This window comes from Ranitomeya variabilis, chromosome 2 (assembly GCF_051348905.1).
Source record: "Ranitomeya variabilis isolate aRanVar5 chromosome 2, aRanVar5.hap1, whole genome shotgun sequence".
Classification (NCBI taxonomy): domain Eukaryota; kingdom Metazoa; phylum Chordata; class Amphibia; order Anura; family Dendrobatidae; genus Ranitomeya; species Ranitomeya variabilis.
This window is the reverse complement of record NC_135233.1, coordinates 1,068,732,702-1,068,753,103: the sequence shown is the minus strand read 5'-3', so window position 1 is coordinate 1,068,753,103 and position 20,402 is coordinate 1,068,732,702. Positions and strand designations below refer to the sequence as shown.

The 20,402-nt window shown below is 48.3% G+C and overlaps 1 protein-coding gene across 3 annotated transcripts in view; it reads right to left on the bottom strand.

Moving 5' to 3' along the window:
• Nucleotides 1-4,266, bottom strand: part of PLA2G7 (phospholipase A2 group VII) — a 43,348-nt gene extending 39,082 nt beyond the window's left edge. The window contains exon 1 of one of the 3 annotated variants that reach the window (XM_077291553.1): nt 3,969-4,266. The gene's annotated coding sequence lies outside the window, so the exon portion shown is untranslated. The remainder of the gene's footprint in view (nt 1-3,968) is intronic. The other 2 variants (XM_077291551.1, XM_077291554.1) reach the window with 2 other exon arrangements.
• Between the last annotated feature and the right edge of the window lie 16,136 nt (nt 4,267-20,402).

Genomic DNA, 20,402 nt, shown 5'->3' with positions numbered 1-20,402 from the left:
AAAATAGGCTTCACTATTTAACTCCCAGAGAACATTTTTCAGCCAATTATAGATTAGAACTCCACGTTCTTGTTCTCGGCTGAAGTAAATAATAGGACTGTCAAAAATCATTAGAGGATACTAAGTTCTGTAAGGTCATCACTAATAATAATACAGTTGGTTAGGAAAGTATTCAGACCCCTTTAAATTTTTCACTCTTTGTTTCATTGCATCCACTTGGCAAATTAAAAAAAATCATTTTTTTTTCATTAGTGTACACTCTGCACCCCATCTTGACTGAAAAAAAAATGTAGAAATTGTTGCAAATTTATTAAAAAAGAAAAACTGGAGATATCACATGGTCATAAGTATTCAGACCCTTTGCTCAGTAATGAGTAGAAGCACCCTTTTGAGCTAATACAGCCATGAGTTTTTCACCCCTGGATTTGGGGATCCTCTGCCATTCTTCCTTGCAGATCTTCTCCAGTTCCGTCAGGTTGGATGGTGAACATTGGTGGACAGCCATTTTCAGATCTCTCCAGAGATGCTCAGTTGGGTTTAGGTCAGGGCTTTGGCTGGGCCGGTCAAGAATGGTCACTGATTTGTTCTGAAGCCACTCCTTTGTTATTTTAGCTGTGTGCTTAGGGTCATTGTCTTGCTGGAAGATGAACCTTCGGCCATGTCTGAGGTTCAGAGCACTCTGGAAGAGGTTTTAATCCAAGATAACTCTGTACTTGGCCGCATTCATTTTTCCTTCAATGACAACCAGTCGTCCTGTCCCTGCAGCTGAAAAACACCCCCATAGCATGATGCTGCCACCACGTTTTACTGTTAGGGTTATATTGAGAAGGTGATGAGCAGTGCCAGGTTTTCTCCACACATATCGCTTAGAATTATCACCAAAAAGGTCTATCTTCGTCTCATCAGACCTGAAAATCTTATTTCTCATAGTCTGGGAGTCCTTCATGTGTTTTTTAGCAAACTCTATGGGGACTTTCATATGTCTTGCACTGAGGACAGGCTTCCGTTGGGCCACTCTGCCATGAAGGCCCGACTGGTGGAGGGCTGCAGTTATAGTTGACTTTATGGAACTTTCTCCTATCTCCCTATTGCATTTCAGGAGCTCAGCCACAGTGATCTTGGGGTTCTTCTTTACCTCTCTCACCAAGGCTCTTCTCCCACGATTGCTCAGTTTGGCTGGACGGCCAGGTCTAGGAAGACTTCTGGTGGTCCCAAACTTCTTCCATTTAGGGATTATGGAGGCCACTGTGCTCTTGGGAACCTTGAGTACTGCAGAAATTCTGTTGTAACCTTGGCCAGATCTGTGCCTTGCCACAATTCTATCTCTGAGTTCCTTGGCTAGTTCCTTTGACCTCATGATTCTCATTTGGTCTGACATACACTGTGAGCTGTGAGGTCTTATATAGACAGGTGTCAAGTCCTATCAGTTTAATTAAACACAGCTGAACTCCAATGAAAGGGTAGATTCTCAAGGAAGATCACAAGGAAATGGACAGCATGTGACTTAAATATGAGTGTCTGAGCAAAGGGTCTGAATACTTATGACCATGTGATATTTCAGTGTTTCTTTAATAAATTTGCAAAAATTTCCAGATTTCTGTTTTATTTTACAGTCAAAATGGGGTGCAGAGTGTACATTAATTAGAAAAAAATGAACTTTGTTGAATTTACCAAATGGCTGCAATGAAACAAAGAGTGAAAAATTTAAAGGGGTCTGAATACTTTCCAGTACCCACTGTAATAGTTTATTATTAGGGCTTGTGAAGAGACCTGCATTACCAGCACGAGTGCTATCTCACAAAATATTGCAGTGCACTCATGATATTCTACGTTGTCGTGCAAAACTCCGATTTTTTTCCCCGAGTCAGAAGAAAAAAATTGCGGCAAGCCTAAGAAGGATCTGATGCTCAGATCATACTCCACTATGCAAATCAATAAGTCAGTGTAAACCACTGGATTGCACTCGGATGACATCTCAGTGCAGTACTATTTTCACAGATTGACAGAATGGAGAAGACAGAGAGTTTTTTTTCTGTCTTCTCAACCGTGTGATTAGCATAATTGACCCGAGTCTCTCGGATGAGAAAATATAGGCTAGTCTGACCCTAGCCTTAGAGAGAAGTATAGGGTAGCTGTGGGCTTGGGCTAAGAAATTGTAATCAGGTTTAATGTATATAAGTATGAGGTCAATACTAAATTATGTATTGAATGTTAAAAGACATTGGCGAAACCTATCACTGAAAAGAATTTGGGGGTATTGGTAGACAGCAAATTCTACTTTAGTGAGCAGTACCAGGCAGCTGCTGCCAAGATACGTGATAAAGAGGCATAGATGACAAGGACATAGTTTTTCTTTCAGACAAGTCACAAGTGCGACCACACAGGTTTTTTTTTTGTAGAGTTTTGGTCTACAGTGTCTAAGGGTTGTATGTGCACATGACCAGTTATTGCTATGGGTTTGACGCTACATATTTATGCAGCATCAAAACTGCAGCAGCCAGATGTTACAGCATGACGGATTGGATTTCTAGAAATCCCATGTCCACAGACGCCCGTGGCTCACCTGCGGAGACTGACATGCAGTGCGTCTTTTCAGACCGCAGCATGTCAATTTGTCTTGTGGTGAATCTGATGGTTCAGTGAACACATGTGGATTCACCCGTGTCCAAAATGATGCAACTTCCGGATCGTGTGCAACCGGCCTAAGGACATAACTGAACTAGAGCTTGTTCAGAGGAGAGCAACCAAGGTTGTTAAGGGAAAGGGTAAACAGCAGGAGACAGGTTATCAAACTTTGTGATAGTCAGTTTAGGGTCAATCTAATTACAGTATACTTATATATGAGAGGACAGTATAGAGATCTTTTTAAAGATATTTTTACTGCAATGACGATAAGACGGAATCCTCTACGATTAGAGGAAAGAAAGTTTAATCATCAACAGTGCAAGCAATGAATGAGACTATTGAACTCTTTGCCACAACATGTAATGGCTGCGTTTCTAAAGTTTGAGCAGGGCCTGGATGCCGCTCAATAAATCTAATAGTACAGGTCATGAGTAATAGAGTCTGTGATGAAATGATACAGTGATTTATTTATATCATTCCTATTTTTTCTTATTATCTTAATATTGAGCAATCAGTAGAGTGGCTTTTAATTGACTCCGCTATGTCAGTAATCTCTGACTGCTTGACAAAAGCTTTAAGGGGTCACGGTCTACCTGACAATCTGCGGCTCTTCTTTTGATTGTCTTGGCGCGATGTGAAATGAGCATTACGCCACAACGATGATGTAGCACCAAGTCGAGTAATCTAAGGACGAGCGACAAATGCATGTAAGGCAGGAGGTGGTTCTCAGGGCTCCCATCTAGCAGCCACAGATTACTGATGAGGGCAATGGACCTGGTCCTGCAAATCGATTTGCACCAACTCTAGCAATTAGCATCTTCCTCATGGGATTTTTGCCTTCCTTCGGATCAAGACATCAGGTTTATAGGTTGGACACTGTGCACAAGCCTCTCTTTTCAACTATAACAACTATGTAAAATAAGACATCTCAGTAAAAGAAGAGTGTTTTAGTAATTAGATCACACCCTTCATATTATTGTGACCTGTCTAATTGATAAGAAAAGAATAAAAGTGATCAAAAGCGTTTCATGGCACATGCAGGATATCCTCAGATCGGCGGTGTTCTAGCCATTGGAGGAAAGTAAATATCAAAGTAGTGACACTAAGAAAATAAATACTACTACCCTTCCCTTCTCCAAAGTAAAATGTAGCAGAGCTGCCACTGATACATCTACATTCCGCTGCAGGCAGTCAGGCAAGCTAGGAGTTGGAGCATAGTTCAAGAACATCAGGATAGCCACAGGTTCAGGACTTAAGGGTCTGCATTTACACAGCATGGCAGTGAGTAGTTTCCTGATCTGCTGTATGTGTAGAAGTATATCAGAAAAGTTTTTTTTACAAACCTTGACAGCAGACTTGGCAGGGACTGTCCTCGCAGCTGCAGCTGTAATCCTGGCCTGGCTCTCACTGCTCCAGCACCATTGTGCTATATTGTGTTGTGAGCCTCCAGCTGACTCAGGCAGGGCTTGTACTGTGCATCAGAGGGGAGGGTACAAGTTCTTTCCTGAAGTTTTTCATTGGTGACTGGGGGAGGGACTGAACTTTTCTTTCTTTGAAGTTCACATTAGATCATGGTGCGAATTACTGGGGCATAAGTCATGTCTGTAAACTCTCTGAGCTATGAACGCACATAATGAGCTCACTCATTTCCTAATACACCCTGATAAAAACATTTGCTGCACCTATCAGGAAGTGTGGTGAAACTACACGTCATAGATGTGTAACACTTATATAACCCCTTCAAGACCCTAGCTTTTTTCGTTTTCGTTTTTCGCTCCTCTCCTTCCCAGAGCCATAACTTTTTAATTTTTCCGTCAATGTGGCCATGTGAGGGCTTATTTTTTGCGGGACAAGTTCTACTTTTGAACGACATCATTGGTTTTAGCATGTTATGTACTAGAAAACGGGGAAAAAATTCCAAGTGCGGTGACATTGCAAAAAAAAAGTGCAATCCCACACTTGTTTTTTGTTAGGCTTTTTTGCTAGGTTCACTAAATGCTAAAACTGACTGCCACTATGATTCTCCAGGTCAGTACGAGTTCATTGACACCAAACATGTCCAGGTTCTTTTTTATCTAAGTGGTAAAAAAAAAATTCCAAACTTTGCTAAAAAAATTAAAAAAAATTCCGATATCCGTAGCGTCTCCTTTTTGGTGCAGATATGTTCTTTAGATCACCCATTATTGCATTTTAATGCAATGTCGCGGCGACCAAAAAAGTAATTCTGGCATTTTGAATTATTTTCTCGCTACGCCGTTTAGTGGTCAGGTTAATCCTTTTTTTTTATTGATAGAACGGGCGATTCTGAACTCGGCGATACCAAATATGTGTAAGTTTGATTTTTTTTATTGCTTTATTTTGAATGGGGCGAAAGGGGGGTGATTTAAACTTTTATATATATATTTTATTTATTTATTTATTTAATTTTTTTACTTTTGCCATGCTTCAATAGCCTCCATGGGAAGCTAGAAGTTGGCACAACTGGATCGGCTCAGCTACATAGGATCGATCATCAGATCGCTCCTATGTAGCTGAATTACAGGCTTGCTATGAGCGCCGACCACAGGGTGGCGCTCACAGCAAGCCGGCATCAACAACCATAGAGGTCTTCAATAGTCCTCTGGTTGTCATACCGAAACATCGCTGACCCCTGATCACATGACGGGGGTCAGCGATGCGCTCATTTCCAGCCCAATGGCCAGAAGCTCTAGTTAAATGCCGCTGTCAGCGTTTGACAGCGGCATTTAACTAGTTAATAGCGGCGGGTGGATCATGTTCCACCCGCCGCTATTACGGGCACATGTCAGCTGTTCAAAACCATCTCAGCTGCCTTAACATCACTCCAGTGGACCCCTTTAAGCAGCGTCGGTCCCCACTGACCGAATACCACAGGTGGCGTCACGAACACAAACTTTATTCGAAATCCCTTTAAAGGATGCAATTTTGGCATTTTATTTTTGTTTCAGCGATTAGCAAGTGTTTTTGTTTTTTCCAAATATCTTTTTTTTTCAAAAATTTTCCAAACATTACAATACAGAACAAATATAACTGAATAAAGCATTTGTTATTCCTTAAATGGATATCATCTACTATATCATTGTCTAAGGGGTACTTCCGTCTGTCTGTCTGTCGCGGATATTCATTGGTCGCGGCCTCTGTTTGTCATGGAAATCCAAGTCGCTGATTGGTCATGGCAAAAAGCCCACGACCATTGCCACGACCAATCAGCGATGGCCATAGTCTGGCAGCGAAATGGCCGCTGCTTTACTGCCCTGCAGTCAGCGCTGAGCGCACACACAGGGTTAATGCCAGCGTTAACGGACCGCAGTGTAACGCACTCCGTTAACGCAGCTATTAACCCTGTGTGACCAACTTTTTACTATTGATGCTGCGTATGCAGCATCAATAGTAAAAAGATCTACTGTTACTACTAATAATAATAATAAAAAAAGGTTATTCTGACCTTCCGACGTCACGCGCTGTCCTCGGCAGTGTAAGCGGCAGGTTCCGGTGCCAAGGATGCTATGCAAGAAGGACCTGCCATGACGTCACGGTCATGTGACCGCGACGTCATCACAGGTCCTGCGCTCATACCAACCCTGGGACCGGAAGCTGCTGCGTGCACCGCACACAGGCGGCAGGACTTCAAGGGGCCTTCGAAAGGTGAGTATATGTTTATTTTTTATTTTAAGTCTTTTTTAACCACGCATATAGTGCCCATATTGCTATATACTACATGGGCTGTGTTACATACTGCGTGGGCTCTGTTACATACTACATCTGTGCTACGTATATACTATGTAGCTGGGCAATATACAACGTGACTGTCCAATATACTACATGGCTGTGCAATATACTACGTGCTCTGTGTTATATACTAAGTCGACTGTCCAATATACTACGTGCTCTGTGTTATATACTACGTAGCTGTGCAATATACTATGTGGCTGTGTCGGTTCTGTTATATACTACGTCGACTGCAATATACTACGTGGCTCTGTTATATACTATGTGGCTGTGCAATATACTACGTAGCTATGTAATATACTACGTGCCTCTACAATATACTACGTGGCTATGTTATATACTATGTGGCTCTGCTATATACTACGTCGCTCACCAATATACTACATAGCGGTGCAATACACTACGTAGCTGTGCAATACACTACGTGACTGTGTTATATACTACGTGGCTGTGCAATATACTACGCGCCTGTGCAATATACTACGTGGCTATGTTATATACTACGTGGCTCTGCTATATACTACGTGGCCTGTGCTATACACTACGTAGCTGTGCAATACACTACGTGGCTATGTTATATACTATGTGCCTGTGTTACATACTACGTAGCTCTGTTATATACTATGTACCTATGTTATATACTATGTCGGTTGTGTTATATACTACGTCACTGTGCAATATAGCACGTAGCCTGTGCTATATACTACCTACATTCTAGAATACCCGATACGTTAGAATCGGGCCACCATCTAGTATACATTATAACTAGGGATGAGGGAAATAACGTGCTCAGTTATACTTGTATGCTATGTATGTTCTTACATTTCTGCTCTGCTGCCACCCAATGGACTTTTTCCATATGGCAGCTTGTTATAATTAAGTCATGTGGGCATGTCTTCCATGTCCGGTTCAGGGGTCAAGTCTTCTCTTACTCTGGCAGCCATTTCATTTTTAGTTTACTTGCTGTTTTGAGAGGACACGCTTGAACCGGGCTTAGGAAGGCATCAGTCTTTCGACTTCTTGCTGCTCACTCGCTGTCACTAATACACTCGCTGTACCTGGCTCAACTCTGGAGAAGTTACTGTAGACCATCCTACGCTGTATGTCCAGATTTCCAAATAAACAAGTCTGGATTTCACAATCCCTGGTGTGCATCATCTCTCCGGACACTGAACAGCATTGGTCCTGTCTGCCCTTCAGTGAGGAAAACTGAAGGTACGATTCTCTTACAACCCTTATTAGTTAACTACATCTCCATTCACCTCATGTGGGGACAGAACACAATGATTCATCCATACACAGTAACGTGGCTCTTGTTACATTTCGCTGGTATATTTAAACTATTTACCAATATGTCTCAATAAGGCTACTTTCACACTAGCGTTAACTGCATTACGTCTCAAAACGTCTTTTTTTTCGAAAAAACGCATCCAGCAAAAGTTTTAGCTGGATGCGTTTTTTCCCCATAGACTTGTATTGGCGACGGATTGCGACGGATTGACATACGTCGTGTACGTTTTACGACGGATGCGTCGAAATTTGGCGATACGTCGTCGGCAAAAAACGTTGCTTGTAGCGTTTTTTGTCTCCGCCTAAAAAACGTGTCGCGACGCATCCTGCGGCATGCGCCGTTGGCTACAATGGAAGCCTATGAGCGACGGATGCGTCGGGACACGTCGTACGACGCAATGCAGCGCTGCAATACGTTTTTTTACACTGAGCATGCTCAGAAGCTGGATTTTGTTGCCAATTGGCCAGACACCCCCAAATCTATATAAACCTGGCCTGGGCCTTCAACCCCACATATATGGCCACGTATATACGTGGCACTTATATATGTGGCACTTATATAAGTGCCACGTATATAAGTGCCACGTATTTAAGTGCCACGTATATAAGTGCCACGTATATAAGTGCCACGTATATAAGTGCCACGTATATAAGTGCCACATATTTAAGTGCCACGTATATAAGTGCCACGTATTTAAGTGCCACGTATTTAAGTGCCACGTATTTAAGTGCCACGATATTTCAGTGCCACATATAACCACGTAGTTATAGTATTTATAGTACGTGGCACTGAAATACGTGGCACTATGACTGTCAGAAAATGTTCATTAAACGGTTAGGTGTGAGGTTAGGGGTAGGGTTAGGGTTTGGATCCCTTTATCATCATCCGTAGTTCATTAATCGGATGAATCCACAGTCGTCTCCGTCTCCGTTGCTGCAGAAGCATCCTACGTCTTTCCGCTGCCGCCTCCTTCTCCCGCACTATGATATCCAGGCGATTCGTCTCAAAGATAACGTCGGTAACCAAACTAGCAATCCTCACAAGAACACCTTCCATCGCTGCCACAAAACTAAAACCCTCAAAGATGGGCTGTAAAAACAGTAACTATATAGTTTTCCATATTTTCCAGTAGCCAATCAAATTTGGGAGCCTCCCATTTTAAAAACGGATCCGTCGTAAAAACGGATGCAACGGATGGTAAAAACGGATGCAACGTATGCAACGCATCCAGTATTTTCGACGGAAACGTTTAGCGGATTTGCGACGGATCCATCGAAATGCTGTATGCGTTGCATACGTTTTTCACTTTTTTGACGCATCCGTTTTTTCGGCAAAAAACGGATTTGCGACGTAATGCAGTTAACGCTAGTGTGAAAGTAGCCAAAACCTAAAGGTATAGCTCTTACCCATGTGGCACACAAATGTAATTAGATAACCTAGGAAAGAAAAAGATGATGCCAGAGATGAAATATATGACAAGAATCATTTAAAAAAGTAACATTTTATTGTATAAATTTATTAAGAACATGTGTATGCAAAATTATTACAGCAAACACAAAAAGACAAACAGAGACACCTTAAACAAAGTTATATTGTACATACATTCATGTGTATAGATATAACCATAAGTGTTGTGACAGAGTCACTGGTGTAATACTTAAGGGGAGATATGTGTCACAAAGGTTGCTTTCCTGCGTGATGTAAAAGCCCTAATTGTTATCTCCAGCATTATATGTGCTGAGAGCAATCCAGTCGCTATCTGGGCATGGCTTTTATGGTGGGTAGGTCAGAGATGGGCGGGATGCCTACCCACCATATATCCACCTCCAGGGTGTGGCTGGAGGGAGTTAAATGTCCAGCCAGTTTTTTCCCCTCTGTCTATGTGTGTGGAGGAAAGCAAGCCTCCTGATTGTTAGCTCCTGAGACAGCTGCCATATGTGTTGTCCCAGAGGACCTAGGCAGCACAGTGTATGAAGTGTTTCTTTTCATTTGAGCTGGACAGGCTGTTTTCTGTTACCATTTTTTGGGTTTATGATGCAATAAACCACCCAGAGACGTTAACCTCACTTGTGCCTGCGTCTATCTCAAGGAGCAGCTAAGCGTGTCAACCCCTCACAGTGTGTATGTGGTAGGTGAGTTAATCATAGAAATTTCACCAGTACATGTGTACAAGGAAAGCACTATCACAGGTGATCAAAAAAGTATGATCCTATAATAGTAAGTAAGTGCTTGTATGCATGAACATAAAATGTTTAATATATTTGGCTGATAGAGTTATATGTACAAATATCCCATCGGTATATAGTAATCAATAGTAGTAGTAAAGTAAAATTAACACATACCAAGGGAAGAAATTACTATTTCACCTGTAGTAGGTGAGCTCATCACTGTCATGAAATACTAATTTCAGGGGGGCACTGGCACCGGGCCCGAATGACTCACGAGCCCCATAGCGGCTGCGTGGTCTGCCTGTTAGGGGCACATCACTGGCTGGGGGCCCTAGGCAGATGCCTAGTCTGCCTGCCCCTAACACTGGCTCTGTTGCCATTGGATATGTAAAGAAAATAGATAATAAATCCATATTCCAAAGTGGTATGGTAGTGTAAGTGAAATAAAAGCTGTAAAAGAAGGAAGACAGCAGATTATATGTAAGCAACAAATATGTAGTTTGTGCTAACCAGGCAAGCATGGTCATTAAGACTAAAAAACCATATATAGAGAGAAATGCAAAATAAAACTATAAAAACAGAAATAAAACCTGTTAAATTGATAACGCACAAGGTGTATTCGTTCAACCCCTGTGGATTCTGCATTTTTAGTTTGTCGGTCCACTCCACTTCTTTTTGGGCTAAACGTCTCTTCAAATCACCACCACAATTTGATGTCAATATCCGGTCAATAATGCATATTTTCAATAATGTCTCATCACTAGTGTTGAGCGATACTTTCCGATATCGGAAAGTATCGGTATCGGAAAGTATCGGCCGATACCATCACAGTATCGGAATCCAATCCGATACCGATACCCGATCCCAATGCAAGTCAATGGGACGAAAATATCGGAATTAAAATAAACCCTTTCTTTCCTTGTAGGTTAATTCTACATGAAGGAAAACAACTAAGAATAATGTAGGATGTATTGGGGGAGGTGGCGGAGACATTAAAGGCACAGGGGTTTATCCCAATCAAATAGAATAGCAGTATTTTTAATTTTTTTATGACGTTCGGCGTTAGAAAGAATTTGACTATGTTAATTTTTTATTTATTTTGTCAGATATTGATGTTTCACTACTTCCACGCCCTTCACCCTATTTTTTACTTCTCCCACACTTTCTTCTTCATTATCCTCATCATCGGCTTCTGTGACATCAACTTCTTCACCTTATTCATCTTCTTCTTTTCTACGTATATATATATTTTTTTTTTACATTGTTCATATTCTTTTTATTTAACTATTATCTTTTTTATATTCAACTTCTTCATCATATTCTTATTTGTGACAGGCATTCCCGTAGTTGTTATCTATAAAAGTTTGAAGATTACACCTTCCGTTCTGCCTGTCACAAAACAGTTACATTTGTCCGCGTTCAGTTTGGCCTGCAGCATCAGGCTTTATCCAGGGGCACCACGAGGAGGAACGGACTCACCCCCATACACTGCTTAGTCTTCTTCTGCTTATAATTTAGATAATATCTTTTGCTCTGATATTTAGTCTTATGCTTAATGTTCTTCTGCTCTTTGTTCTGCAGCCTCTTGTTCTTCTGCTTCTCGGTCTTCCAGGTTGTCGTCGTCATCTCCAGGGTCGTCATCTCCAGGGTCGTCGTCATCGGGGTCGTCGTCATCGGGGTCGTCGTCATCGGGGTCGTCTTCAGGGTCATCGTCTCCAGGGTCGTCGTCATCTCGGTGGTTGTCGTCTCTGGTGTCGTCATCATCTTAGGGGTGGTCTTCCGGGTCATCGTCTTTCGGGTCTTGAACTTGGAAATGTAGCAGAAGGTACAAGAAGGCTGAGAAAATGCCGAGAAACAGCTGATGGAACTGGAACTCGGATGGCTACCCGAAGGTCCAAGAGCCAATGGAACTACCGAGGACCAGCTGACGTTACTGGAACCCGGTTACTAAGCAGGAGGTACCCGTGCCTGAAAGCACTACCAAGGACCACCTGACGTTGGTGGAACTCGGATACCCAGAGGGAGGCACCTAAGCCAAAGGCTCTGCCCAGAACCAGCTGACGGTACTGGAACCAGGATGGGGAGCAGAAGGTACAAGAGCAAAAGACACTGCCGAGAACCAGCTGACGGTACTGGAACCCGGATGGGTAGCCGAAGGTCCAAGAGCCAATGGAACTACCGAGGACCAGCTGACGTTACTGGAACCCGGTTACTAAGCAGGAGGTACCCGTGCCTGAAAGCACTACCAAGGACCACCTGACGTTGGTGGAACTCGGATACCCAGAGGGAGGCACCTAAGCCAAAGGCTCTGCCCGGAACCAGCTGACGGTACTGGAACCAGGATGGGGAGCAGAAGGTACAAGAGCAAAAGACACTGCCGAGAACCAGCTGACGGTACTGGAACCCGGATGGGGACCTATTCAAGCTTGTCTTCCTAGGGCCCCAACTGGCGGTGTGTTAGAGCCCAGGGACAGCAGGAGGAGGAGCAGGGGGAGGAGGAGCAGGGGGAGGGGAGTGTAGGCCGAAGCCTGCACAGGCGGCAGCTTTGGGTGTGTTGTGTCTGCGTGGCTTTTGCAGGACACGTTGCCGGCTACACAGCAGGGGAACAGCTGGCGGTGCTGGACCCCACTGACACATTGGCGAGGTGTTTGGCTCTGTGCAGCCAGCACTTCCGGACAGCAACTAGCGTTGTTGGAGCCCGGGCTCTGCAGGTGGAGCAGAGTGTAGGCCGAAGCCTAATTGAACCGATTTCAAAAGTCACCTTTAACCCCCCCTCAGGGGTTACAAAGTAGAAGAGCCACAGCTTATGCAGCAGCAGTGCTGCGCAAGTCAAAGGTTGCTCTTGTAATTTTTCTCCTTGCACACGCTGAATGGAACACGTATAACATTTAGCCCTTTATACAGTCAAACTGTGTTGGAGGCGCGAGTTCCCTTTGTAATGAGACGCAGCACAGATGTCAAGAATCCCACCTTGGTGCTGGGTGCAGCCTCCTGAGCGTTGTTATTTGCTGTACAGGAGTCTGCGCTGTCGTGTTATCCCCTGGCCTAGCGCTGTTAGCGCTGCCCATCTTCTGACCTCATTTAATGTTGGCTGGTGCGGTTCGCGATGCCCATGAATCACAGCCCCGCAGTGTCTTGACATAGTTAAAACACTGCGGGGCTGGGATTCATGGCCTGGCGCAGTACATATGTTCGCCTCTCGCTTGGGTTCTTACACCTGCTTCAGACTATGTGGCGTCAGCTGATCCCTTATCGCATGCCACGGCCATGAAGCCGCACAGTCTGAAGAAGGCGGAAGGAGATGAGGGACAGGCGAACTGATGCACTGCTCATGCCCATCAAACACACCCTCGCAGTCCCAATAAATAAGACACCGAGGGGCGTTGTGTGGGTCAGGGCGGCCGCAGAGGCGCAGCCAGCCAAACAATGATGCCAGAAGACGGGCAGCGCTACCAAGGGGGTTGCAGCGTGTCATTACAAAGGAAAGTCACACCACCGGGACGGTTAAATGGTCACACAGAGGACACATTGCAGACGTGTTTTCAGTTCCACATGTGCGAGGAGAATACGTTTCTGAGCCACCTTGCACACATGCAGCATTACCGCTGTACAAGGTGGCTGGATAACGTAAAAACGCCTGGGGGAGGGGGGACAGGTTCCCTTCAATTTCAGTTCTGGTGTCTGCGTGGCTTTTGCAGGACACGTTGCCGGCTGCACAGCAGGGGAACAGCTGGCGGTGCTGGACCCCACTGACACATTGGCTGGTGTTTTTCTCTGTGCAGCTAGCACATCTGGGCCCCAACTGGCGGTGTGTTAGAGCCCAGGGACAGCAGGAGGAGGAGCAGGAGGAGGAGGAGCAGGGGGAGGGGAGTGTAGGCCGAAGCCTGCACAGGCGGCAGCTTTGGGTGTGTTGTGTCTGCGTGGCTTTTGCAGGACACGTTGCCGGCTACACAGCAGGGGAACAGCTGGCGGTGCTGGACCCCACTGACACATTGGCGAGGTGTTTGGCTCTGTGCAGCCAGCACTTCCGGACAGCAACTAGCGTTGTTGGAGCCCGGGCTCTGCAGGTGGAGCAGAGTGTAGGCCGAAGCCTAATTGAACCGATTTCAAAAGTCACCTTTAACCCCCCCTCAGGGGTTACAAAGTAGAAGAGCCACAGCTTATGCAGCAGCAGTGCTGCGCAAGTCAAAGGTTGCTCTTGTAATTTTTCTCCTTGCACACGCTGAATGGAACACGTATAACATTTAGCCCTTTATACAGTCAAACTGTGTTGGAGGCGCGAGTTCCCTTTGTAATGAGACGCAGCACAGATGTCAAGAATCCCACCTTGGTGCTGGGTGCAGCCTCCTGAGCGTTGTTATTTGCTGTACAGGAGTCTGCGCTGTCGTGTTATCCCCTGGCCTAGCGCTGTTAGCGCTGCCCATCTTCTGACCTCATTTAATGTTGGCTGGTGCGGTTCGCGATGCCCATGAATCACAGCCCCGCAGTGTCTTGACATAGTTAAAACACTGCGGGGCTGGGATTCATGGCCTGGCGCAGTACATATGTTCGCCTCTCGCTTGGGTTCTTACACCTGCTTCAGACTATGTGGCGTCAGCTGATCCCTTATCGCATGCCACGGCCATGAAGCCGCACAGTCTCAAGAAGGCGGAAGGAGATGAGGGACAGGCGAACTGATGCACTGCTCATGCCCATCAAACACACCCTCGCAGTCCCAATAAATAAGACACCGAGGGGCGTTGTGTGGGTCAGGGCGGCCGCAGAGGCGCAGCCAGCCAAACAATGATGCCAGAAGACGGGCAGCGCTACCAAGGGGGTTGCAGCGTGTCATTACAAAGGAAAGTCACACCACCGGGACGGTTAAATGGTCACACAGAGGACACATTGCAGACGTGTTTTCAGTTCCACATGTGCGAGGAGAATACGTTTCTGAGCCACCTTGCACACATGCAGCATTACCGCTGTACAAGGTGGCTGGATAACGTAAAAACGCCTGGGGGAGGGGGGACAGGTTCCCTTCAATTTCAGTTCTGGTGTCTGCGTGGCTTTTGCAGGACACGTTGCCGGCTGCACAGCAGGGGAACAGCTGGCGGTGCTGGACCCCACTGACACATTGGCTGGTGTTTTTCTCTGTGCAGCTAGCACATCTGGGCCCCAACTGGCGGTGTGTTAGAGCCCAGGGACAGCAGGAGGAGGAGCAGGAGGAGGAGGAGCAGGGGGAGGGGAGTGTAGGCCGAAGCCTGCACAGGCGGCAGCTTTGGGTGTGTTGTGTCTGCGTGGCTTTTGCAGGACACGTTGCCGGCTACACAGCAGGGGAACAGCTGGCGGTGCTGGACCCCACTGACACATTGGCGAGGTGTTTGGCTCTGTGCAGCCAGCACTTCCGGACAGCAACTAGCGTTGTTGGAGCCCGGGCTCTGCAGGTGGAGCAGAGTGTAGGCCGAAGCCTAATTGAACCGATTTCAAAAGTCACCTTTAACCCCCCCTCAGGGGTTACAAAGTAGAAGAGCCACAGCTTATGCAGCAGCAGTGCTGCGCAAGTCAAAGGTTGCTCTTGTAATTTTTCTCCTTGCACACGCTGAATGGAACACGTATAACATTTAGCCCTTTATACAGTCAAACTGTGTTGGAGGCGCGAGTTCCCTTTGTAATGAGACGCAGCACAGATGTCAAGAATCCCACCTTGGTGCTGGGTGCAGCCTCCTGAGCGTTGTTATTTGCTGTACAGGAGTCTGCGCTGTCGTGTTATCCCCTGGCCTAGCGCTGCCCATCTTCTGACCTCATTTAATGTTGGCTGGTGCGGTTCGCGATGCCCATGAATCACAGCCCCGCAGTGTCTTGACATAGTTAAAACACTGCGGGGCTGGGATTCATGGCCTGGCGCAGTACATATGTTCGCCTCTCGCTTGGGTTCTTACACCTGCTTCAGACTATGTGGCGTCAGCTGATCCCTTATCGCATGCCACGGCCATGAAGCCGCACAGTCTGAAGAAGGCGGAAGGAGATGAGGGACAGGCGAACTGATGCACTGCTCATGCCCATCAAACACACCCTCGCAGTCCCAATAAATAAGACACCGAGGGGCGTTGTGTGGGTCAGGGCGGCCGCAGAGGCGCAGCCAGCCAAACAATGATGCCAGAAGACGGGCAGCGCTACCAAGGGGGTTGCAGCGTGTCATTACAAAGGAAAGTCACACCACCGGGACGGTTAAATGGTCACACAGAGGACACATTGCAGACGTGTTTTCAGTTCCACATGTGCGAGGAGAATACGTTTCTGAGCCACCTTGCACACATGCAGCATTACCGCTGTACAAGGTGGCTGGATAACGTAAAAACGCCTGGGGGAGGGGGGACAGGTTCCCTTCAATTTCAGTTCTGGTGTCTGCGTGGCTTTTGCAGGACACGTTGCCGGCTGCACAGCAGGGGAACAGCTGGCGGTGCTGGACCCCACTGACACATTGGCTGGTGTTTTTCTCTGTGCAGCTAGCACATCTGGGCCCCAACTGGCGGTGTGTTAGAGCCCAGGGACAGCAGGAGGAGGAGCAGGAGGAGGAGGAGCAGGGGGAGGGGAGTGTAGGCCGAAGCCTGCACTGGCGGCAGCTTTGGGTGTGTTGTGTCTGCGTGGCTTTTGCAGGACACGATGCCGGCTGCACAGCAGGGGAACAGCTGGCGGTGCTGAACCCCACTGACACATTGGCGAGGTGTTTTTCTCTGTGCAGCTAGCAGTACCGGGCCCCAACTGGCGGTGTTGGAGCCCAGGGTCAGCAGGAGGAGCAGGGGGAGCGGAGTGTAGGCCGAAGCCTGCACTCGAGCAAGTTGAAAGGAAACCTTTAACCCCCCCCCCCCCAGGCGTTTGTAGCTGAAAGAGCCATTGTGTACAGCACTAATGCTGGAAAAGGTAAACTTAGCTCTTTTAATTATGGTCCTTGCACATGCGGAACCTAACAGTTATGAAATGTGTCCCCTCACAGCGTTAAACCGTCCGGTAGGTGGAACTTTCCTTTGTCGTGTGACGCAGCACAGCCATCATTTTTACCCCCTTGGCGCCGTGCGCCGCCTCCTCAGCGTTGTTTGAATCTGTCCCGGAGCCTGCGCTGTTAGGTTAGCCCTTGGCCATGCACACATGTTGCGCTGCCCGTCTTCTGACCTCATTTGGTGTCAGGCTGGCTGCGCCTGTGCGGGTGCGCTGGCCGAGATCCCGCCTCGCAGTGTCGTCTAATGTAATCCCACCGCGGGCCTGTGATCCGTGCCCGTGCGCAGTGCATATCCTCTCCTCTCACTCCCCTCCCTACGGCTTTTTCAGACTGTGCGGTGTCACGGCCGTGGCATGCTATTAGGGACCAGCTGACATCGCACAGTCTGAAGAAGCCGTAGGGAGGGGAGTGAGAGGAGAGGATATGCACTGCGCACGGGCACGGATCACAGGCCCGCGGTGGGATTACATTAGACGACACTGCGAGGCGGGATCTCGGCCACCGCACCCGCACAGGCGCAGCCAGCCTGACACCAAATGAGGTCAGAAGACGGGCAGCGCAACATGTGTGCATGGCCAAGGGCTAACCTAACAGCGCAGGCTCCGGGACAGATTAAAACAACGCTGAGGAGGCGGCGCCCGGCGCCAAGGGGGTAAAAATGATGGCTGTGCTGCGTCACACGACAAAGGAAAGTTCCACCTACCGGACGGTTTAACGCTGTGTGGGGACACATTTCATAAGTGTTTGGTTCAGCATGTGCAAGGAGCATCACGAAAAGAGGCACTTTTTCCCTTTGCATCATTACTGCTGCACAAGGTGGCTCCTTCAGTAACAAACGCCTGGGGGGGGGGGGGTCAGGTTCCCTTACATTTAACTTGTTGTGCCTGCGTGGCGGTCGCAGTACACGTTGCCGTATACACAGCAGGGGAACAGCTGGCGGTGCTGAACCCCACTAACACATTGGCGAGGTGTTTGGCTCTGTGCGTACAGCACTTCTGGACGGCAACTAGCGGTGTTGGAGCCCAGGGACAGGTGGAGGAGGAGGAGGTTGGAGGAGGTTGGAGGGGGTAGGAGGGATTGCCACACACACAGCAGGGGAACAGCTGACGTTACTGAACCCCAATAACAGAGGAGGGACTGTTGACTGTGCGTACAGCACTTCTGGACGGCAACTGGCGGTGTTGGAGCCCAGGGACAGGTGGAGGAGGAGGAGGTTGGAGGAGGTTGGAGGGGGTAGGAGGGATTGCCACACACACAGCAGGGGAACAGCTGACGTTACTGAACCCCAATAACAGAGGAGGGACTGTTGACTGTGCGTACAGCACTTCTGGACGGCAACTAGCGGTGTTGGAGCCCAGGGGCAGGTGGAGGAGGAGGAGGTTGGAGGAGGTTGGAGGAGGTAGGAGGGATTGCCACACACACAGCAGGGGAACAGCTGACGTTACTGAACCCCAATAACAGAGGAGGGACTGTTGACTGTGCGTACAGCACTTCTGGATGGCAACTGGCGGTGTTGGAGCCCAGGGACAGGTGGAGGAGGAGGAGGTTGGAGGAGGTTGGAGGGGGTAGGAGGGATTGCCACACACACAGCAGGGGAACAGCTGACGTTACTGAACCCCAATAACAGAGGAGGGACTGTTGACTGTGCGTACAGCACTTCTGGACGGCAACTGGCGGTGTTGGAGCCCAGGGACAGGTGGAGGAGGAGGAGGTTGGAGGGGGTAGGAGGGATTGCCACACACACAGCAGGGGAACAGCTGACGTTACTGAACCCCAATAACAGAGGAGGGACTGTTGACTGTGCGTACAGCACTTCTGGACGGCAACTAGCGGTGTTGGAGCCCAGGGGCAGGTGGAGGAGGAGGAGGTTGGAGGAGGTTGGAGGAGGTAGGAGGGATTGCCACACACACAGCAGGGGAACAGCTGACGTTACTGAACCCCAATAACAGAGGAGGGACTGTTGACTGTGCGTACAGCACTTCTGGACGGCAACGGGCGGTGTTGGAGCCCAGGGACAGGTGGAGGAGGAGGAGGTTGGAGGAGGTTGGAGGGGGTAGGAGGGATTGCCACACACACAGCAGGGGAACAGCTGACGTTACTGAACCCCAATAACAGAGGAGGGACTGTTGACTGTGCGTACAGCACTTCTGGACGGCAACTGGCGGTGTTGGAGCCCAGGGACAGGTGGAGGAGGAGGAGGTTGGAGGAGGTTGGAGGGGGTAGGAGGGATTGCCACACACACAGCAGGGGAACAGCTGACGTTACTGAACCCCAATAACAGAGGAGGGACTGTTGACTGTGCGTACAGCACTTCTGGACGGCAACTGGCGGTGTTGGAGCCCAGGGACAGGTGGAGGAGGAGGAGGTTGGAGGAGGTAGGAGGGATTGCCACACACACAGCAGGGGAACAGCTGACGTTACTGAACCCCAATAACAGAGGAGGGACTGTTGACTGTGCGTACAGCACTTCTGGACGGCAACTGGCGGTGTTGGAGCCCAGGGACAGGTGGAGGAGGAGGAGGTTGGAGGAGGTTGGAGGGGGTAGGAGGGATTGCCACACACAGCAGGGGAACAGCTGACGTTACTGAACCCCAATAACAGAGGAGGGACTGTTGACTGTGCGTACAGCACTTCTGGACGGCAACTGGCGGTGTTGGAGCCCAGGGACAGGTGGAGGAGGAGGAGGTTGGAGGAGGTTGGAGGAGGTAGGAGGGATTGCCACACACACAGCAGGGGAACAGCTGACGTTACTGAACCCCAATAACAGAGGAGGGACTGTTGACTGTGCGTACAGCACTTCTGGACGGCAACTGGCGGTGTTGGAGCCCAGGGACAGGTGGAGGAGGAGGAGGTTGGAGGAGGTTGGAGGGGGTAGGAGGGATTGCCACACACACAGCAGGGGAACAGCTGACGTTACTGAACCCCAATAACAGAGGAGGGACTGTTGACTGTGCGTACAGCACTTCTGGACGGCAACTGGCGGTGTTGGAGCCCCGGGACAGGTGGAGGAGGAGGAGGTTGGAGGAGGTTGGAGGGGGTAGGAGGGATTGCCACACACACAGCAGGGGAACAGCTGACGTTACTGAACCCCAATAACAGAGGAGGGACTGTTGACTGTGCGTACAGCACTTCTGGACGGCAACTGGCGGTGTTGGAGCCCAGGGACAGGTGGAGGAGGAGGAGGTTGGAGGAGGTTGGAGGAGGTAGGAGGGATTGCCACACACACAGCAGGGGAACAGCTGACGTTACTGAACCCCAATAACAGAGGAGCGACTGTTGACTGTGCGTACAGCACTTCTGGACGGCAACTAGCGGTGTTGGAGCCCAGGGGCAGGTGGAAAAGCAGAGGAACACAATGTAGGCCGAAGCCTGAGAAAGTCGAAAGGGAACCTTTAACCCCCCCCCCAAGGCGTTTGTAGCTGAAAGAGCCAGCTTGTGCAGCACAAAAGATGCAAAAGGAAAAGGTGGCTCTTTTCATCATGCTCCTTGCAAACACAGAACTAAACACTTTTAAAATGTGTCCCCTGAAGCCGTGAAACCGTCCCGGAGGTGGGACTTTCCTTCGTAATATGACGCAGCACAGCCATCATTACTA